The following is a 23,522-nucleotide window of genomic DNA, read 5'->3' as shown; positions in this document are numbered from 1 at the left end:
CATAAATATCACATGACAAGGGCTCCCCCTGCTGCACTCACAGTCTGGCAATGTGAGTTTGAGAGCCTCAGGGGAACTATGCTGAACATGTCCAGATAGATGGAAGGGAACACTGGAAGACGAGAGAGGGCGACTGCAGTTGCCATTATCATTAGATGGGAGGGTGAGGTGTCATAGGGGCCACTGGAATTACACAGCAAGACAGCACCAAATTATGAAGCAAGGTTGACTAAATTATGTGTCAAGAAAAGACGCATTCTGCAGAATTATGAGACACATTTTTAAAATAGTATTACTTCTCCAATTTTTCATTTTTAGGTTGGCCGTCACATTTTTTCTATTTATTTCCTTTAGTAGTATTCACACCACGCCCCACTTTAGATGTGTAAAGCTGCCGAGATTGCTACAAAAGTATGTAAATGGAAAACAAGTAGGCAGACGCCGCATTTCTTTTCCATTTATTTACTTTTGTAGCAATCTCGGCACTCCGCGCTTTAGCTTTAAACTTCTAAAGCGGGGTGTGATGTTAAAATTACTAAAGCAAATAAATAGAAAAAATGCGACGGCAGCCCTCCTTATAACAATGAATTACTTGTGTAAAAATTGTCTTCAAACAGGCGCCGGACACCCTTCATGTTTTAATAAGGTGGCCGCGCTGCCATAGTGTATTATTTATCAACACAGCGCCTGATGCACTTTTTCATAGGCTGTTCAATACTATTCTTTCTGTCTGTGCATTAAAAAGCCTTGGCATATGTCTGTAAATGTTTCCTAAAGCAAGCATGTATCCCCAAATCACACTGCATGACCCTGTGTGTATTAATTGCATAACTCTTCAATCCATAGTGGCACAGCACCCAGGATAATGTGCTGCATGGCTAAACAAACACTTAAAAGGTCCCAAAGGCGAGACCTATTGGCTATGCCAATGCTTGTTCTCTTTTTGTTGGAGTTTAAATCAGTTAAAAGCTGCAGATGTGCTGAGGGCGGCCAAATGTTGATGCCGACTCAGGAGTGTGATGTGTTTTATACAAAGGCAGCTCAATAAAATAAATTTAAACAAAAAAAAAAATACCAAACACTAAAATCACAAATAATGAATTTATATTTTGCTTCAATGTAGATATCATTGATGTTGAATGTGCCATTCTGGTTCTCTGAAGCTGGCATAACTCTGGGCTGTCTTTCTTTTTCGGCCAGCGTGTTTTGATCCGAGTATACCAAAGGAATGTGCATGAGTGGGGCAGAGGCCCTTGCTGCAACAAACCTTCAAAGACAGATCAAACTGGAAGGCAAGAGAAACTGTATAATGTTTCTGGCCTTTCTAGAGGCACTTGGATCAGGAGTCATCAAATCAGTTTGGTTGGGACCAGCATTGCATTATCATGTGAGGGAACAAATGTAAATTGCCTATTCTCGAAGCATTCTTTTTTTTCTCCTAGAGTTGTGACATTTTGACAAGCTTAGAACTGACCACTCACATTGCATAGGTTTAGTCGTTAGTGATCAGTAGTAAATCGGGTAATATCTGGGGGTAGCGACATGCAGTGGGGACAATATTACTAACTCTGCTAAGAATGCTATACTGTTGTTGGAGGTTTAAGTTTTTAGAAGGACGTAGAATCTTGGCCTGCTTTGGAAAAGGTGGGCTGCATGTGTATGGGAATCAAGTGCTGGACAGACCAGCGAGACGTCTGCTGCAATATGCATGTCAGGAGGCCGTCACCGCCAAGCCAAGATTTGTGTGCGATTCTCGAATGGGAATTAGCATGGAATCTCCAACTACTGTGAAGCACTGCCAACCCATTGAGTGTGCAGGACAGGAGGAAGAGTACAGCAACCAAAGGGACTGGGAATGAGTGAACTCTACATGAGAAAAGGCCCACCAGCCGTTCACATCTCTAGGTCCTTTTTTTTGTCTCTAGAAGAGGATCCGAATGAGCTGATCTGCTCGTGGCCCTCAGGGACACAAAAAGGGAACAGGATAAGGGCTCTCCTAGTGAAGTTCACCAGTTGTAACAGGTAGGGCCCGATTCACAGAACTAACATAAGACAAAATCCTAAACTTACTACCATTTTTGTATTCACAGAAGGCACTTACTCACTTTGGTATTCACAGAAGTTAGGAGTCCTAACTTTAGGACTCCTAAATGCCTTCTGTGAATACCGAAAGTCTTAAAATTTGGATTTTTCTCAGTTTAGGAGTCCTAAAGTTAGGACTCCTAACTTTACTACTACTAAACTGAGAAAAATCCTAATTTTAAGGCTTTCAGTATTCATAGAAGGCATTTAGGAGTCCTAAAGTTAGGAGTCCTAACTTTACTACTACTAAATTGAGAAAAATCCTAATTTTAATGCTTTTGGTATTCAGAGAAGGCATTTAGGAGTCCTAAAGTTAGGAGTCCTAAAGTTAGGACTCCTAACTATACTACTACTAAACTGAGAAAAATCCAAATGTTAAGGCTTTCGGTATTCACAGAAGGCATTTAGGAGTACTAAAGTTAGGACTCCTAACTTCTGTGAATACCGAAATGAGTAAGTGCCTTCTGTGAATACCAAAATGAGTAAGTGCCTTCTGTGAATACCAAAATGGTAGTAAGTTTAGGATTTTGTCTTAAATTAGTTCTGTGAATCGGGCCCGTAGTGCATAGGTTTTTGCGAAGATTCTTTTCTGGAAACTAGTACCCTAAAGGAGTACTCTCCAGTAGTAGATTAAGGACTTAGGGGTGTTGGTGCCAACAAATGAACAAATACCTGAAACAGTGGTTGTTCACACTAGGAAAAGTGGAAGCCTGCATGTCGGCTTTGGCGGGCACAGAAGAACCAGAGGCACTACCTGCACTGGAGATACACTATTCAAAAGAACTCTGTGAAATTTGGATGCAACGAACAGTGCCTGCCTGCACAAGGTGACTGACTCTCACCCAGCCCCTCTAGCCTGACGAGAGACAAGAGGCAGCCTGGAAGTTGGAGTCGAGCTGTGCTTCTGGAGAGAGAGGAAGCCTCACATGGCCACTTGTGGGTAATGAGCAGAGATTTCCACTGCCCAGGCTGAAATGAGTTTCAAATGCACAATAGGACTATTTGTAATTCAATATATTTAAAGTGATCTATTCGACTGATATATTTGTTTTACTATTTTGGGGTTATTTTAATTGAAAAAAGTGGCTAGTGAGCTTTACTTAGCAGTATGTTGATTCAAATGTTATTTTGGTGCCGGAGACCAGATATGGTTTTCTCAGGGAGATGGTGATGGTATGACTGGTTCTCTCAGGGAGATGGTGCTGGTATGACTGGTTATCTCAGGGAGACGGTGCTGGTATGACTGGCAATAGTTTCTCATCGTGGGAGACCTTCCCCCATCGTGGTGATCGGGCTTCCTGAAGCATGTAAACTCCCCTTGATGCCAGATAACCAGGGCCCGAGGTAGGATGATGCAAATACTTCCCTGAATAAAAAGCCAGCCAAGGTAAAGTTTGGAAAACTAGGGGAAGAAAATGTTCTGTTTGTAATTTTTTATAAAGGCTTTTTAAAGCAGTCATACAACCAGATGATGCAACAAAACGCTACAGAAAAGGGGAAGAATGCATACAGGCAGTAAACGTCATTCTAGAGTAAATATTTCACGAGGGGAAGTGGGTCTTCAGTAGCTTGCGAAAAGGTCTGATCCTAATATCATAGCAAGGATGCAGTGGGAGGGAGTTCCCGAGGGAGTAGCTTTGCTGGTGCACAGACCTACCCATACACCATTTTAATCTAAGCAGGACCAGTAGGACAGTTGGTTTGAAGCTTGGGTATCCGGTTAGAAACCATGGAATGAATAGCTCGCAAATGCAGAACTGGGCAGGATTGTATGAATTTTTTTTTATTATTTAGTCCTTTGTGTGATGGGCAGCCGGTTGAGTTATTTTAAATGCTGAGGTGATGCGATCAGAGCCTTTCAACGGTGATTCGGTCTTGACACTGCACAGGGGAAGTATCTTGCAGGTGCAGCAAAGGAGAGAGAGAAACATTCTTGGGTCACAAAGTTTATTTGGGTCGAGAAGGAAAATGAGTCGGAGATTACTTCCATATTTCTAAATTAGAAGCAGCGGAAGAAAGCACACATCAATTTTTTAAAGAATTTAAAATAATTTAGGCAGTAGTGAAACTGCTGCATACTGAATTTAAACTAATGAGAACATCTCAAAAATGTATTCTTTTTGGAACGCTGGCTAAGTAGAACATTAGTCTACCGTGCTTTTTTTAATCAATTACGTATTCCATTTAATAGGTGTCTTTCACTCCTTTTTCTAACCTTTGTGTATAAATGACTTCAGCTCATACCTTTTATCATATCAGCTCCTACCTTTTATCTTTCTCCTACAGATGGAAACTTTAAGACAATTATCCACAGGATATAATGTTTTTAACTTCTGCTAAAAAAAAAAAAGCCTTCACCTCTACTACTCAATGTAAGTATTTTAAACAAGGATTCTTAAATCGTTTACCGATTGTCAGATGCCACATTCACATCGTCTACACGGAATGCCACATCCTCTCACCAAGCAGAGAAAATATTTCTAAGGCGCGGTTTGCCTCGTCCTTGCATCGGGCCATACTCCTACACCTAAAGCCTCAACAATATATTTTTTATTATTTTTATTTTTACATTTTTAACAACATGGTACAGTGAAGAGCACAAGAAACAAAACAGCACAGTTCAACCCCATCTGGTGTGCAGCACACAACTACGAAGTTCGACAATCATGACAGACCAATAATCCCAGTGACTACCACCGTGCATATTTATAAAATAAACTGGTAGTACATAGTGGGGAGCCATAGTGCTTGCATCTAATTAGCAAGTCCCGTAACATCAGTGGTGCGTTGACTAACCCCATGTCTTGTTCCCACTGCCTTCTCGTTTCATGCAAGCACGGTGTTCCCAGTGTCGTAGCTCAGTAGATCTATCTGCAGGGGGAGCCCATATATCCCTGGGACATGGAGTCAGGGATAGCATTGAGTGATATTTTTCTTACTGGTCATATATCCCTGGAACGTTGAGTTAGGGATAGCATTGAGTGATATTTTTCTTACTGGTCATATATCCCTGGAACGTTGAGTCAGGGATAGCATGGAGTGATATTTTTCTTACTGGTCATATATCCCTGGGACATTGAGTTGGGGATAGCATGGAGTGATATTTTTCTTCCTGGTTATATATCCCTGGAACGTTGAGTCAGGGATAGCATGGAATGATATTTTTCTTACTGGTCATATATCCCTGGGACATTGAGTTGGGGATAGCATGGAGTGATATTTTTCTTCCTGGTTATATATCCCTGGAACGTTGAGTCAGGGATAGCATGGAATGATATTTTTCTTACTGGTCATATATCCCTGGGACATTGAGTTGGGGATAGCATGGAGTGATATTTTTCTTCCTGGTTATATATCCCTGGAACGTTGAGTCAGGGATAGCATGGAGTGATATTTTCCTTACTGGTCATATATCCCTGGGATATTGGCGAATTGCTCACGTTCGCCAACTTGGCTGAAGACACGACTCTCCCGGCGGGACAGTTCCTCCTACACGCCTCCCTCTTGCACACACTCACGGCTTCCTGGGGCGACATGGCAGAGGAGCCTCCGGTACATGCCTTCATGCAATACCTACACGTTATGGGCCATGGCGCGCACATCGTACACTGGCTGGCGCAGGCACTACAGGCGCACTCACAACCATCCACATTAACACTGAGGGAGCGCTGGGCGACAGACAGGGGAAGAGACTGGACGGACAAAGAATGGGCACTGATACTGACCGGCCCGACGAACATCCCACGCAACCCCCGCTTTAAAATTATACAGTACTACATACTACAGCGCGCATACCTCACGCCCGAAAAAATTAACAGGTACTTTGCGAGGACAGATGCAACCTGCCCGCGGTGCTTACTGCCGGGAGCGGACCTCTTACATATGCTATGGCACTGCCCAGAGGTACAGGCGTACTGGGACGCTGTACTGACACTGCTCGAGCGCGGCGCTGATGGGCGGCTCCCGCATACATGGGAAGCATGCATACTAGGACTCTACCGGCGCACAAAAGACAATAAAGTACAGGCACGCTTTTGGGACATGGGTCTTATAACGGCCAAACGCTTGCTCACCCAAAAAATTTTTTAAAAAAAAATATATCCCTGGGACATTGAGTTGGGGATAGCATGGAGTGATATTTTTCTTACTGGTTATATATCCCTGGGACGTTGAGTCAGGGATAGCATGGAGTGATATTTTCCTTACTGGTTATATATCCCTGGGACATTGAGTTTGGGATAGCATGGAATGATATTTTTCTTCCTGGTTATATATCCCTGGGACATTGAGTCAGGGATAGCATGGAATGATATTTTTCTTCCTGGTTATATATCCCTGGGACGTTGAGTTGGGGATAGCATGGAGTGATATTTTCCTTACTGGTCATATATCCCTGGGACATTGAGTTGGGGATAGCATGGAGTGATATTTTTCTTACTGGTCATATATCCCTGGGACATTGAGTTGGGGATAGCATGGAGTGATATTTTTCTTACTGGTCATATATCCCTGGAACGTTGAGTTAGGGATAGCATTGAGTGATATTTTTCTTACTGGTCATATATCCCTGGAACGTTGAGTCAGGGATAGCATGGAGTGATATTTTTCTTACTGGTCATATATCCCTGGGACATTGAGTTGGGGATAGCATGGAGTGATATTTTTCTTCCTGGTTATATATCCCTGGAACGTTGAGTCAGGGATAGCATGGAATGATATTTTTCTTACTGGTCATATATCCCTGGGACATTGAGTTGGGGATAGCATGGAGTGATATTTTTCTTCCTGGTTATATATCCCTGGAACGTTGAGTCAGGGATAGCATGGAATGATATTTTTCTTACTGGTCATATATCCCTGGGACATTGAGTTGGGGATAGCATGGAGTGATATTTTTCTTCCTGGTTATATATCCCTGGAACGTTGAGTCAGGGATAGCATGGAGTGATATTTTCCTTACTGGTCATATATCCCTGGGATATTGGCGAATTGCTCACGTTCGCCAACTTGGCTGAAGACACGACTCTCCCGGCGGGACAGTTCCTCCTACACGCCTCCCTCTTGCACACACTCACGGCTTCCTGGGGCGACATGGCAGAGGAGCCTCCGGTACATGCCTTCATGCAATACCTACACGTTATGGGCCATGGCGCGCACATCGTACACTGGCTGGCGCAGGCACTACAGGCGCACTCACAACCATCCACATTAACACTGAGGGAGCGCTGGGCGACAGACAGGGGAAGAGACTGGACGGACAAAGAATGGGCACTGATACTGACCGGCCCGACGAACATCCCACGCAACCCCCGCTTTAAAATTATACAGTACTACATACTACAGCGCGCATACCTCACGCCCGAAAAAATTAACAGGTACTTTGCGAGGACAGATGCAACCTGCCCGCGGTGCTTACTGCCGGGAGCGGACCTCTTACATATGCTATGGCACTGCCCAGAGGTACAGGCGTACTGGGACGCTGTACTGACACTGCTCGAGCGCGGCGCTGATGGGCGGCTCCCGCATACATGGGAAGCATGCATACTAGGACTCTACCGGCGCACAAAAGACAATAAAGTACAGGCACGCTTTTGGGACATGGGTCTTATAACGGCCAAACGCTTGCTCACCCAAAAAATTTTTTAAAAAAAAATATATCCCTGGGACATTGAGTTGGGGATAGCATGGAGTGATATTTTTCTTACTGGTTATATATCCCTGGGACGTTGAGTCAGGGATAGCATGGAGTGATATTTTCCTTACTGGTTATATATCCCTGGGACATTGAGTTTGGGATAGCATGGAATGATATTTTTCTTCCTGGTTATATATCCCTGGGACATTGAGTCAGGGATAGCATGGAATGATATTTTTCTTCCTGGTTATATATCCCTGGGACGTTGAGTTGGGGATAGCATGGAGTGATATTTTCCTTACTGGTCATATATCCCTGGGACATTGAGTTGGGGATAGCATGGAGTGATATTTTTCTTACTGGTCATATATCCCTGGGACATTGAGTTGGGGATAGCATGGAGTGATATTTTTCTTACTGGTTATATATCCCTGGGACGTTGAGTCAGGGTTAGCATGGAGTGATATTTTTCTTACTGGTCATTATAGAAAATGTTATTCTGCAGCCAATCTCTGTATCTCTCTCGTGTAGCCCAAGAGAGCAATCTTTGGAGTCAAGGCTATCTCCTTTGCAAACATATCTGACAGGACTCTGCCAATCTCACTCCAGTATTTGGCCAGTGCTGAGCACTGCCAAGCGAGGTACATCAAGTCCACTCTTTCTGCACTGCATCAGGCACAACAGTTCCCGCACTGCCAGTTTCAAGGGGGTTTGGTAGGCCCAGTACATTTATTTAAAGTGGATACGCCGAAGTTGCCAATTAGGGGACACAGCTGTACGACCAACTCCTTGTCCAAAAGGGGATCTCCTAAGTCTGCGTCCTACTGTGCTAAGCCCAAACAATCTTTATGACCCCATACCCTCCCCAGGAGATTGGAGGTTGTACCTCCGATCTGCCTTCAGGTGGTAAAACATCCACTGGATACCGATTAGATTTTTTTTAATGTAAAATGGATGGAGCAAATCCATCTTGGCAGGCATTAGGGTTATCCCCGACCTCTAAACCCCCAACATTTTTTCTAGCACCTGGTGCCTAGAGCATCCTCATCCCCATGGAAAACAAGAAAAATTAGATTCTTTTGGGTGCAGCTTTGACATGTGGATCAGCTGGGATTCTACCTCTCCGGGTGGCAGAAAGACTGCCTAGGCATGGGGGAAGCAGTGCAGTGTGAGCATGGGCACATCCTACACCACATTTTGTTTCCTCATTGTTTTCCTGCTGGTCGGATGAACTCACCCGACTACTAGAGGAAAATGTGATAAAAGGAATTGGGTGCCGAGAAAAATCCTAATTTTAAGGCTTTCGGTATTCACAGAAGGCATTTAGGAGTCCTAAAGTTAGGAGTCCTAACTATGCTACTACTAAACTGAGAAAAATCCTAATTTTAAGGCTTTCGGTATTCACAGAAGGCATTTAGGAGTCCTAAAGTTAGGACTCCTAACTTCTGTGAATACCGAAATGAGTAAGTGCCTTCTGTGAATACCAAAATGAGTAAGGAGTAGTTTCTTTTCTGTAACTCCAGTTCTGTAGTAGGGGTATCTCTGTTATAGTCATAATCTAGTGAATAGTCCCGCCCATGTGCGTGGACCCCGGAGCAATAAAAAATAATCTCTAAAGGTGACAAATCATGCAGACCTGCATACACCTTTAAGAGAGAATTTAATTTAAAGACAGATAATGCAGCCTATACCCACAGGCTACACTGTCCAGTACTTCAACTAGAATTCCACCAAAATCCACAACAGCACTGCCTGTCTAGCTTTTCTCCCCAAGGGAAAAAACCCTGCCTCTACCAGCAAAAGCCTCTGGAATGATAGAGAGGAAGGAAAGGACAGACAAGCCCCATAGGCTGCCATTATGTGGCTTAAAACAGGATACTGTGCCTTTAAGAAAACTTTCCAGATTTCCAGAACTTTCCCCAGTATCCCAGAATGCCCAGCAGGTCCCATTTACTTTCAGTTCTTTTTGAAGGCGTAGCACGCCAGACCTGTAGCATTCTACCTATGAATAAGTATCTCTCCACCGGGGAGGAGGGCGGGCGCTTATGACTATAACAGAGATACCCCTACTACAGAACTGGAGTTACAGAAAAGAAACTACTCCTTCTGTAGTAGGGGATCTCTGTGTATAGTCATAATCTAGTGAATAGAATGGCAAGCCCATCCCCACACAACAAAAGCGGTGGAGAACACACAAGACACTACCACTACTGTGCGAACAAATTTCGCAGCGAAGCCTGCCCAACCTGAGCATCTGCCCTGGCATCCGTGTCCAGACAGTAATGCGCAGCAAAGGTATGGACCGACTTCCAAGTGGCCGCCTTGCAGATTTCCGCAATCGGAACATTACGCAGCAAAGCCGTCGTGGCAGCTTTGCCCCTGGTGGAATGAGCCTTAGGTTTACCCCCTAAGGTCTTATTAGCTTTTTGATAACACAATTGTATGCAGGACACAATCCACCGAGAAATGGACTGCTTAGAGGTCGCAAGACCAGTCCTGACTGAGCCATAATTAACAAACAATTGGTCAGACCTACGAATATCCTTGGTCTTATCCAGATAAAATTTCAACACCCTTCGAACATCCAGGGAATGGAGAGCCCTTTCCGCTGGCGAAGAGGGATTCTGAAAGAACGTAGGTAAAGTTATGGTCTGATTGACATGAAAGTCAGAGATAACCTTAGGAAGGAACTTAGGGTGAGTACGCATCACAACCTTAGCAGCATGAAACACAGTATAAGGTTCTTGACAACATAATGCCTGAAGTTCACTCACCCTGCGGGCCGATGTAATGGCCACTAGGAACGCCGCCTTCCAGGATAGGTGCTGCAATGAAGCCTTGTGAATAGGTTCAAAAGGCTCCCTCATCAGTCTGGACAGCACCACATTCAAGTCCCAAGAAGGCGAGGGAAGTCTGACAGGAGGAAACACCTTCTTCAAGCCTTCCAAAAAATCCTTGACCACAGGGATCTGAAAGAAGGACGTCTGTGAAGGGCACTTCCTGTAAGCAGTCAAAGCAGCCAGATGAACCTTAATGGAATGGAAATTAAGGCCAGACTGCGCCAGATGTAAAAGGTATGGAAGGATGACATCTTCCTTACATGTTGTCGGATCAAAGTTCTTGGACTTACACCAGATACAGAACCTCTTCCACTTGTACGCATATGATGTCCTAGTGGAAGGTCGCTTAGACTCCTTCAGAATGTCCATACAATCGTCTGGTAGATTCAGATGGCCATATTGCACTATTTCAGGAGCCATGCCGCCAAACTCAAAGACGAGAGGTTGGGGTGCACCATCCGCCCCCCGAACTTCGTGAGAAGGTCCGGCCTGCACGGCAACCGCATGTGAGGAAGGAGAGACCGGTGAAGAAGGTCCGTGAACCACCACTGCCTGGGCCACTCCGGGGCGATCAGGATCATCCGCGCCCTGGACTGGGACAGCTTGATGAGCACCGCCGGAATCAGGGGAATGGGTGGAAAAGCGTACAGAAAGCTGTTCGACCAATCGATCCATAGCGCATTCCCCAGCGTCCCCCGCTGGTAGTACCTGGATGCGAAGTCTCGGCATTTGCTGTTTTCGACGGTGGCGAACAGATCTACGTCTGGAGTCCCCCACCTTGCGAAGACTTCTCCTAGTACTTCGTCGTTTATGACCCATTCGTGGTTTTCCTGAATCAGCCTGCTCAAGGCGTCCGCCTGAGCATTCTGCACCCCTGGCAGATGCGTGGCCGTAATCGTCAGTCCTCGGGCCAGCAGCCAGCGCCAGATCGCTTGCGCCTCCTGCGACAGAGTGCGCGATCTCGACCCCCCCTGCTTGTTGAGGTAATACATCGTGGTTGTATTGTCCGTCTGTATCAGCAGCGAGTTGGTCTGGAAGGACGGAAGGAAGGCCTTCAGTGCCAGGAAGACAGCTCTGAGTTCCAGGAAATTGATGTGGTACGTCGATTCCAAAGGAGACCACTTCCCTTGAATCTGCAGGTCCCCGGAATGCGCTCCCCAGCCCTGGAGAGAAGCATCCGTCACCACCTTCGTCGTGGGAATGTCCTTGTGGAAGGGAACCCCCTTGAGGAGGTTTTCCGCCGAACACCACCACTTCAGAGACTGAAGAGCATGCAGAGACAGTCGGATCTTGTCGTCCCAAGAACCTGTCCTCTGATCCCACTGATCCTCCAAGCACTCCTGCAGAGGTCGCATGTGTAGCCGTGCGTGCGGAGTGAGGAAGATACAGGAGGCCATCGATCCCAGTAGAGAAGACACCGTCCTCACAGTCGTCGATGGAGCAGTCCTGAGGTCCTGAGCCTTCCGAAGGAGTGATAACCGTCTCTCCTCCGAAGGAGACACGCTTGCTGACCGCGTATCGATGGAGGCCCCCAGGTACTGTATGCACTGTACCGGAGTCTGGACCGATTTGGACATGTTGACGTGTAACCCCAGCTTGTTCAAGAGCTCGCACGTCCATCGGAAGTGTTCTTGCGCTTCCTCGAAGGACGATGCCTTGATCAGCCAATCGTCCAGATACGGGTAGACAAACACCTTGTTCCTCCGCAGGTGTGCCGCCACCACCGCCATGCACTTCGAAAAGGTCCTGGGCGCAGACTTTAGCCCGAATGGCAGTACTGTGTATTGATAGTGATTGGCGCCGACTTGGAATCGCAGGAACTTCCTGTGCTTCCGTGCTATGGGCACATGGAAGTACGCATCCTGTAGATCTATGGCACAGAGCCAGTCTCCCCGTTGCAGCTGAGGGTAAATCTGGTGCAACGATAGCATGCGAAACTTCTCTCTGCGAATCCACTTGTTTGCTTGTCGCAAATCCAGAATGGGCCTGAACTCGTTCTTGTCCTTCTTGCGAACGAGGAAAAACCGAGAGTACAGACCTCTTCCCCTTTGAGACAAAGGTACTTCTTCTACCGCCTTTTTTCTCAACAAGATATCTGCCTCCGCCTGGAGCTCCCTCAGCTGGAATCGAGAGCTGACCGGCGGAATCGCTGGAGGCGGGCTGATAAACCGAAGACTGTATCCATTGCAAACAATATTCAGCGCCCACTTGTCCTGAGTAATTTTTCTCCACTCTGCCGGAAAAAATTGAATGCTTCCCCCCACTGGAGTGGGTAACGGTTGAGGGGGAAGTAGCAGCTCAGGGCCGAGACCCGGCCGGGCCCTTGTTTGTGGTAGTAGCCTGCTGGCCTCCTCTACCTCTCTGGCGCTTCTGGAAGGGCTTGCGGAACTGCTGCTGTTGTGGCTGCTGCTGTCCCGAGCCCTGCCCACGCCCTCGGCCCGACGACCCGAACCTCCTCTGGAACGGGCGTTTCTTTTTCTCGGCCTTTTCCAACCCGACGGCCGTCAGGGTTTCCGCCTGAGCCTTCATGCGGGCCATCTCATCATCCGCATGCTTCCCGAACAGGGTTTCCCCCGAGAAGGGCAGGTTGGCCACTCTTTGCTGCGCCTCTGGCTTGAGGGACGTCAGGCGCAACCACGAATGGCGCCGCTGGTGGACGCCATGACAGTAGGCGTGGGCGGCCAATAGCGATACATCCGCCGCTGCGCTGATCGTTTGGTTAGAAACCAGCATGCCTTCGCGCACCGTCTCCAAGAAGTCCTCCTTCTTGTCTCGTGGCAGGAGGTCCGCATATTGCTGCAGGGATTCCCACAGGGCCCGGTTGTAACGGCCCAACAACGCCCCTGCACTCGCCGCCTTCATGGTGGTGGCGGCGGTACCACACACCTTCCTGCCCGCAGAGTCCAGCCAGCGGCTTTCTTTGTCCGGTGGAACCGTGGAGGCCGGGGCGGTCGCATGTTGTTTTCTTGCCGCCGTCACGATAACCGAGTCCGGCTTCGGGTCCCCTCTCAAAAAAGACGGATCCGACTCCGGGGCCCTATACTTCTTCATGAGCCTGGACGGAGCGGCCTTCGCCGTTGCGGGAGTGAGGAACAGTTCCAAGGCTGGTGCCACCAGTCCAGGCACGAGAGGCAGGAGGGGGCGAGACAAGTGTCTTTTATGAAGCGTCTCAAATATCACGGACGTCGTGGGTGTTGGAACCGTCACCGTGATATTCAACTTCGCAGCCCCTCGCAACAGCACCTCTTGGAACGAGACCAAGTCGTCCACCGGAGACACCCTAGTCTCCGGGGAGTCCGACAGCGTCGGGGAAAGGTCTCTGTCCGAGGAGCGCGTGCGCGACCTGGACCTATACCTCCTGCGGCGTCGCCTTGAGTCCGACGAGGACCGCCCGCGGCTCCGCGATCGTCGCCTCCTGTGAGAGCGGGAACGCGACCTCTTCGGCTTAGGCCTGTCCGCCGGTCCAGGCGACCGTGGGCGTCGTGGCTTCGGGGTCCCCTGCGGCGGAGTCGGGCACCGCGGAAGGGAAACCGACCTCGGGGGAACCGGCGGCGGTCCCACAGGAGTGCGTGGCAGCGACAGAGGCTGGGGTGGCGGAGACAGCGTCCGCGGCCGCGGTGGTGGAGGAGGCGGTGGAGGAGGTGGAGAAGCTGGTGGAGGCGGTGGCGGCGGTGGAGGCGGCGGTGGCAGAGGTGGGAGAGGAGGAGGCGACGGAGGCATCCGAGGTGGGGTATACACCACCGAGTACACCGATCCCGGCGACTCTCTCTTCCTCGACGTCGATCTTTTCCTCGACGTCGATCTTTGCCTCGACGTCGACCTGTGCCTCGACGGCGATCTTCTCCTCGGCGTCGACTTCCGTCTCGACGTCGACCTTCTCCTGGACGTCGACCTCCGCCTCGACGGCGACCTCCGCCTCGACGGCGACCTTCGCCTCGACGGCGACCTTCGCCTCGACGGCGATCTCCTTCTCCTCTTCATCGACGGCGAGCTGCGATCCCTCGACGCCGAACGCCGACGCCGACCGCTGGACGGAGCCGACGACGGCGTCGTCGCCGACGTCGCCGATGTAGTCGACGGCGGCCTATTCAGGTCCCTCGACGGCGATCGTCGACGCCGCTTCTCCCCAGAGCCCTGGGGAGACGGCGAGCAGACGGTGGTCATCCTCCTCGACGTCGCCGTCGACGCCCTCGACGTCGACGGGGAGTGGGAGCGCTTACTGGTCTTCCTGCCCCTGGGGAGCCCCCCAGAGGCCTCAGTATGGGCCAAATCAGCCCCTCCAGACCCACCTGGTGCCTTCAGTCTTCGCTCCTCCAGAGCTTGAAGCCTGCTTTTCATCCTGTCCCTCAGGGTCCTGGCTGAAAACGAGTGGCAGATGGTACAGCTTTCAGGCACGTGGGACTGGGGAAGGCAAGCTATGCACACCTCGTGTGGGTCAGTTTTAGCCTTCTTTCGACCACATTCCGGGCACTTGTCGAACAAGCCAGGCATGTTGACAGTACCAGCTACTAAACACAAGAAAAAGTGACAAAAATTGCCAAAATCTCAATCAAACCCTTGAAAAAGGGAGAGCTCAATGCTCCAGGGTCCTGCTAGCAGGAGCCGGAAAAAAGAACTGAAAGTAAATGGGACCTGCTGGGCATTCTGGGATACTGGGGAAAGTTCTGGAAATCTGGAAAGTTTTCTTAAAGGCACAGTATCCTGTTTTAAGCCACATAATGGCAGCCTATGGGGCTTGTCTGTCCTTTCCTTCCTCTCTATCATTCCAGAGGCTTTTGCTGGTAGAGGCAGGGTTTTTTCCCTTGGGGAGAAAAGCTAGACAGGCAGTGCTGTTGTGGATTTTGGTGGAATTCTAGTTGAAGTACTGGACAGTGTAGCCTGTGGGTATAGGCTGCATTATCTGTCTTTAAATTAAATTCTCTCTTAAAGGTGTATGCAGGTCTGCATGATTTGTCACCTTTAGAGATTATTTTTTATTGCTCCGGGGTCCACGCACATGGGCGGGACTATTCACTAGATTATGACTATACACAGAGATCCCCTACTACAGAAGTGCCTTCTGTGAATACCAAAATGGTAGTAAGTTTAGGATTTTGTCTTAAGTTATTTCTGTGAATCAGGCCCGTAGTGCATAGGTTTTTGCGAAGATTCTTTTCTGGAAACTAGTACCCTAAAGGAGTACTCTCCAGTAGTAGATTAAGGACTTAGGGGTGTCAGTACCAACAAATACCTGAAACAGTGGTTGTTCACACTAGGAAAAGTGGAAGCCTGCATGTCGGCGTTGGCGGGCACAGAAGAACCAGAGGCACTACCTGCACTGGAGATACAAGCCACTAGTCAAAAGAACTCTGTGAAATTTGGATGCAACGAACTGTGCCTGCCTGCACAAGGTGACTGACTCTCACCCAGCCCCTCTAGACTGACGAGAGACAAGAGGCAGCCTGGAAGTTGGAGTCGAGCTGTGCTTCTGGAGAGAGAGGAAGCCTCACATGGCCACTTGTGGGTAATCATTTAGGCATCAGTCCCCACCCCAGCAATACACAGTAATTATGCCTCTTGGAAGGGACAGAATAGAGGTGTACCCATTCTCTGGCCAATATATCAAAACTATACCCGAAGAAATCCCAATTTCCTCTCACTTGTCATGGTGAATGGCCGGGCTAGTCGGTACTTACCAATCCTAGGTATTTCAGAAACCTAAAGATCCAGGGGAATCGAGGATGGCGTGGGTTGCTGGATCCCAGCATATATTCTTAGCCAGACGTCACACCAATCCGGACTACCCGGAGCGTCTGATTTTCCTAAATGTCTCGGTCTGGTAGATTTCCCTGTGTACCTGCCGGGCTCAAATATTGCAGCTACCCAAATTGCCTTAATGGGGCTAATTTGAATGGAAAATCTTAATGATTCCTAGCTGAATTTTGGAGCTTTTCCTGTTGCAGGAGAGATACCATGCCACACAAGTAGATTACTGCTTTTACTGAAAGAAGCATGGTAACAAAGAATAGTAGAACATTTGTTATCACCCCATTTTTGGCTTCAAAGTTTAAGCCAGTGTGTAAGAAATAACACATTTTGTAAATTCTGAGTTTTAGATATAACCAATATTTCTAAACTCATGTATGATGTTGGGCACATTTAAAAATGCATAAGTTTACTTCATACCCATGTTTCATTCATTAGATTTTACCACATGAATGATCCGTACACAATAAAAAATTATTATAAGCTGCAGCTCACTTGTTGGCTCTTGATATAGCTTGTTTTTGGACAACCAACAAACATTATTATATCCCTGCAACAGGAAGAGTCCGATGTACGCAATGGTGTAGTACTTTTGTAAATCGCCCATTGGGGCAAAATTACAGATGGAAACATAGTCACCATTTCTCCTTATTCCTACTTATTTTCATTCGTTTTTAATTTCAACTCATAGTTTCTTTGGGAAAACCATGAGCGATTTCCACAAATGACCCTTTGGTAAATTCTAAATCCTGAACATACTTTCCAAAAATATATAGATTTCCAGGTTCACCCATTGGTTTCAACCATAAACTGCACGCAACTAGAAATCACAAAAAATAAGAAAAATCGACTACCACTTGTTCCTGAAATCTGGGAAGAGGATAATCTTAGCACAGACAACCTTTTGTTGAAGGCATTTTTAGGAGATAAACACCATTTAAGAACTTCAAAGGTTGCTTGCGCGACATAGCTTTTTTGATGAATTCTAATAAGCTAAAGCTAAACGCTGGGAAGACCGAAGTCCTGTTTTTTGGGCAGAACTGTGTCCCTGATACTGACCTGTGGTGGCCGAATTGGGTCCACCACCCTCCCCCGCTAAATGCATTCGAAATTTAGGAGTAAGATGGGAGTCTGATCTGTCCCTCCTAGCCCAAATACAGCAGGTCTCTGCGACTTGTTTCAGTAAATTAAAAAACCTAAGGAAAATTCTGCACCTCCTACCGGAAGACTGCCGGAAAATAGTAGTCCATGCTACAGTCACATCCAGACTGGACTACGCTCATGGCCTGTATCTTGGTCTTCCTAAATATTCCATCCACCGCCTCCAGTTGGTACAGAATGCGGCTGCGAGACTGGTTTGTCGTGTACCATTCCGACAACATGTCTCTCCGCATCTTCAAAAGCTCCACTGGTTACCGGTGGAGAAAAGAATTATTTTTAAGGCCATGACCTTGGCATTAAACAGAAATTGACCACGATATCTGAAAGACAGGCTATGCCCTTACAAGCAGAATCGTGTTTTACGTTCCAATTCTCTTAATCTGCTGCACTCTTTCCGCTTCAGAAAATCACGTCTGGGTGGTAGAACTTTTACGGTCAAAGCAGCATCACTTTGGAACTCTCTGCCAAGTCATCTGCGGCTGGCAAAATCGGAACCTTGTTTTCGCAAGGCCCTAAAGACATGGCTTTTTAGGCAAGTTTAACTCATTGAGGATGGTCTCTACCTTTTATTTTGACGCTCTGGCTATCTACTGTTTCAGCGCCGGGACACCCCTGTTTGGGGTAGCTGTCGTGCTCTACAAGTGTCAGTATTATTATTATTATTATTATTATTATATACTTTCGTCGACAGTTCTTTTTACCATATTTCCCAAAAAACATACTTTTTCTACATTGTGCTATTTATTCGGTTGCCGCGAAGCAAATCCACAAACCTCGAGCAGCTTTAGAATACTGAACATGTGGGGAAAAGGATGCAAATTTGACCTGAATACTTTTCGTGGAAAGAAAGTTATGAATGCCTAGGCGTAAACTGAGCCAAAAATCAAAGAAGGGCTCCGACATGCATTAGGACTTAAATGGTTAAACATTTAACAATGTACCTGTCCTGTAAAAAAGGTGGTTATTACACAGAGATCGCAGACAGGTTCTGTGTAAGAACATATTCCTTCTGTTTCCTGAAGTTTTTTTTTTAGAATCTAAATCAATTATACATAGCAAGGGCCGGTGACGCATGGAGTTTAGCCACTGGGGAAATTGTGACAAACACCACAATGATGCTGCACGCTGGAGGAGGGAAAGGCAGAGCAACCGACAGGGAGGGTTAGGTGTAGCAGAAGAGTATTCTAACATAGGCATCAAATTATACCAAGCTGCCAGTACTGCTTTATGATAGAATGTACAACTTTAGATGCCAAACACATTGAACCAGTATATCAATATTAGCACAAGAGACAGAAAAAGCCATGTATATTTCATGAACACTGCAAACAGCATCCGCTCTGTGGAGATGGAAGAGGAGCCACATGGCATACGTGCACAGCAGCTAAGACATGCTATAATGGAGCACTTAGCAAAACACGATTTCCACTTCATTAATAATAGACAAAATTGCAGTGTAAAAGCTAAAAAAAGAAGAGTAGAGTCAGTAGCAAGAACACAATGCGCTGAACAATCAAACGTTGGACAGATGATTGTAATGATAATTATAAACAAAAATCGTGCGTCTTCAACGTGATCAGTAGGGCAACCGCCCCCTAACACACCCCCTTCGAGACAATTGACTAATCGTGAAAGCTTGCTCATGAAAACTAAATTAGAGTTATTGAATACTTTTAACAGAATACTTCTACATAACATTCATGGTGGGATGCTATGGGTACCACTTGGTGAATGGAAGTCCATGAAAAATGAGTTGGCGCACTATAATGGATCCTTAGTAAGAAAACTGCCAAATAATTTGGGCATTTTTGTAGGGGATGTGAGATTATGATGGGTTTTTGAATGTAGCAGTCTAATCTGTAAAGAGTAGCCTCATTCCATATGCTCACTTGACATAGCCTCCCATATACCAAGGTGTTAATGAACAATAAATGATAGGGATAATAAGCTGGCCAAGGGTAACTGTATGACTCTCGTCGGATTTGGGTCCAAAGTTACGAAAGACACCACAAATCTCTCACTGTCTGAGTGTGATAGGATTCTATCTCTCTGCCTCTGGAATAAAATATCTACTTGTCTGTGGGGCAGGTTGCTTCATAAATCTACTGGTCATGTAACAAAATCCACTTGTCCCTTTGATGCCATGTATTGCGGTCACGAATTAGGGCAGCAATCTCACAATATAAGAGCTCTGATATAGCCTCTCCGATTATGCCAGGGCTCATACCATAGTAGTGTTTGAATACTTGCAATCCCCTTGTTGCTACGTTTCCGCAGATCTACATACTGGGGCTGAAGGTATTGGTAGTTCCAGGGTTAGAATGCCCTTTTGAGTCTGTGCAAACCTACTAACTTGCATGTTTTAAGGGTTTTCAACAACTCTTGTCTAATCTTTTTCCATACTGAGAAATGTTGGAAATTTACTCCTGACAATGGCAGATGTAAACCTTCTTCCAGAGTTGGGAAAAAAGTGGTTGGAGGGAAAGTAAAGTTTCAAACACTCAGATTTTCGCAAGAGCAAATCCACACATGCATATTTGCTCATGCTACAATGCAGTTCACAAATATTTTCTAGGAGTAATTTATCTTGTCCTACTTCTGTAAATTCTTGGGAATTCATGAAATCCGTATAGCTGCACTTAATGCAAGGACATATACCAGCGGTGCACTTTTGAGACTTTCTTTAATAATTGGGCCCCTAATTTGGTCTGACGTTGACCATGACCTTTTGCGTATATTAAAATTCTGTCTCTCTCTCTCGGTATTGGCTAGCTTCACTGTGAGTGACAACATTGTGCTCTTTCACAAGGAGCATATCGACACACAAACTAGTTTTGTTCAATGCCAGTAACTATTGTGGCAGTATAAACTTTATGAGACCAAAAATATATTTTGCTTTTGCCAGTGTTTGTTATAATGGTGAGGGCCCAGTAGCTCCCACACCAATAAGGTTTTACGAAAACCATGCCAAAACAAGTCACACTGACAAAACTGAAAAGCTGACAACCAATTTCAGACCTACTGGCTTTGCCAAAGTGTGTTTGTTTTTGTTTCACATAAGCTTATTGAAGCTGGTTACACTGATTTTCCATTATGAATATTTTGGGAAATACTAGCAGGCATCAACAAGTTACTAAATGATGCTGCAAAGAAATGGTACCTGAAGTTTTACAGTAGTTTAGCGAAATGTTTTTTTTTCCTGCCATCATTTTTTTTATCAACATTTTATTTTTAATGCAAAAACTCATCAATCTTGCTTTCAAGCTTCTGCAAATATTTGCATCAAATCGGAGAGCATTCTGAGAACATTATACATAGCCTCTTATTGCTAAACTTTGAAAACCTGTGTACACATTTTTATACAGGAACCACTGTCAGTAGTGCAGTCAGAGCTTATAACATTTACTTAGAGCAATCACCCTAATAATAAAGGATTTCAATTAATGAACCATAAATACAAGCTTGAACAGCAATAACATATGGACAAAAATATTACCTTAACTTCAGACAGTGTCCTTCCCTGATCCATAACGTGGTACTGCAAACTGGAAGCCAAAGGGTTTGTGCTGCAGGGGGTTGGGCCTACTTGTCCCAAGGACAAAATACACATGAAGACTTGTTGCCCTTGACCCGAAAAAATAGGTCCTGGGGGTCGGGCTATAGAAATTCCACATCCCTGGTCTGGGAGATACCGCAGTTGTTGAGCCAGTGACTCGTGTGACTGCAACCCTTGCTCTGCTAGGACACGTGGTACAAGGACAGCACTGGAGAAGCAGGCGAGCCGTCACATTTTCTCTCAAAAACACTTACCTGACGGCGGCAGGCCCGCTGTTATCATTTCCTATGCCTGCGTTCTTCTCCATGGGGGGGAGTCAGCTGGGAGTACACTGTCAACATCTCCATGTTCTTCCTGGTCCTTCTTCCCAGAATTCTCAGAGACGGAATTCTGGGTATTTGGGAAACCCAATCCAAGATGACAGCTCCTCATACATTCAAATCCACTCCCCAATTCATCCAGGCGACTTGCACCTTCCTGGGAGGTACTTTCTAATCCAGTAGTAAATAAGGTCACTTCTCTTGCTCCTTGCATAGCAGCACTTCTTTGATCCTATGGGTTGGTTTCCTCATTTCCTTTTCTCCCTGTGTTCCCTACTATCCTTGTACTTGTCTTGCCTTGTTCATTATCCAGTTTTTCCTTCATACCTTGCTCTTGTGTGTTTGCTACAGTTAGGTTACTAGTCCTTGCACTGCTCCAGTTTTGCCCTTTTGTCTTACCAGTCCCATTAATGCATTACAGTTTCTTCTATCTTATCTGTGCGTGTTTATTTAGAGTAGGTTTCCCTCTGCTGCTTTCTATGACTCCCTCTTGAACTCTAAGTGTTTTTAAGTGTGTTATTTTTGTCCTCACTTTTGTATATGTGTATTCCTTGTATACTGGGTTTGGCTCCTAAATTCCAAGAAGCAATCACCGGCCAAATCCTTGCCTTATGTGGAATATAGTCTTATGTGCCTTAATTGTGACAGTGTGAAATTGCCATTTCCGTCACACTCTCCAGTGTGCCTTCAGCTTGCATTATAAGACGTGTCTTGTGTAGCTAGGTACAATCCTGGTTTCTGCACTAGGGTCCAGACTGAATCCTTTCTCATGTCCCCTTTCTATAGGGTTTCTAGAGTGACTAATTATAACCTGCACAGAAACGAATGTATGCTCTGCTGTGGCATTTCAGAGCCATATTAGTATCCAAATCAAATGACAATGTATTTCTCCAATTATTCTTTCACGTCCCTGTCTGTACAAATTAGGGTTGCATTTGCTCTCCTGTTGCATGCCCTATTTTTGTGCCTGGTCTTTCCTAGTTTAGGCTACTGCCATCTCCTCTGTATTGGTACACCAACTCTGATCTGTAGTATTATTATTTAATGGCATTAATGGGTGTTTCCCCGAAGCCCAAAAACAGAGAAAGGTTACAATACAATATATCATGACCTTCCATGGGTGCTCTTGTTGAACATATGCATTAAATTGCCTCTAATGATTGGAAAAACTATTTCAAGGAACTGAAAATGTAAAACAAGGATTGAATCTAATACTCGGCTGATTGACATATCTAATTTAACACACAACACGATATAAAAATGTGCTGACCGGGCGTCTACTGGTATTGGTTGACGATGACTGATGGGCCCACTCATTGTGCTTTGAACAGATACAGAGAGGGGTTACGATCTATAAATTATGTTCTGGGACTACTGTGTCCTATTCACCATGGCAGACTAAAGCAATCTGAAAGTTTCGGTTAATTTGCTTATTCATCCCTGAAGAAGTGTACGAGTCGAACTGGCTGTAAGGAACACATGTTGGATATAAATGACTACAAGTGACTTGTGATTTCAAGGAAATGGCTAAGTAGTGGTATATGAACTGAACAAAATACAGAACATTTTATTTACACTTCATCAGAAACATCTGAGTGTTCCACTTGTGTGCTCACAGTGAATGACCAATTAATCTTTGTAACTGTGTTCCAGAACTTTGAACTTTCTTCACCAGTTTGAGGACATTGGGGACTTTGGGTGTTTTTGAGCCGCCATATCTACTCTGGTTACCTTTTGCTGTTTAAGCTCTATACACCAATTTACTATGAAAAGTCGGGAAGGAGGGCATACAGTGTCTAAGTGTATACCAGCTTTTGGTGTAAAAGGGGCCCCAATCAACCATGTGGGTAAGAAAAGTACAGAAGCTGAAAATTTTCTGGCAGCTGTTCCAATTTGAATTGAAATTGAATTGAATTGAAAATAAATTTATTGAGCGCGGTTGCTGCCCAGGGGCGTCCAAGCGCTGAGGTGAGACAGAGAGACGAGACAGAGCACCGGGATTAGAGCTCAGAGGCTTTGGCAAATAGTAATGTCTTCAGCTCTTTCCGGAAGGAGAGCAGGTCTGGGTTGGAACGAAGTGAGCAGGGGAGGGTATTCCAGAGCTTGGCGGTGTTCAGTGAGAATAGCCTACCTCCGGACCTGGCTCTCTTCACTCTAGGAACCACTGCCAAGAAGGCCTTAGT

The 23,522-nt window shown here is 46.1% G+C and overlaps 1 protein-coding gene across 4 annotated transcripts in view; it reads right to left on the bottom strand.

Annotated features, from left to right (window-relative positions):
- Positions 1 to 23,522, bottom strand: part of MARK1 (microtubule affinity regulating kinase 1) — a 491,137-nt gene that overhangs the window by 87,622 nt on the left and 379,993 nt on the right. The gene's annotated exons all lie outside the window — the stretch shown is intronic.

The sequence above is a fragment of the Triturus cristatus genome, chromosome 6 (assembly GCF_964204655.1).
Source record: "Triturus cristatus chromosome 6, aTriCri1.1, whole genome shotgun sequence".
NCBI classification, from domain to species: domain Eukaryota; kingdom Metazoa; phylum Chordata; class Amphibia; order Caudata; family Salamandridae; genus Triturus; species Triturus cristatus.
This window is presented reverse-complemented; position numbering and strand designations above follow the sequence as displayed.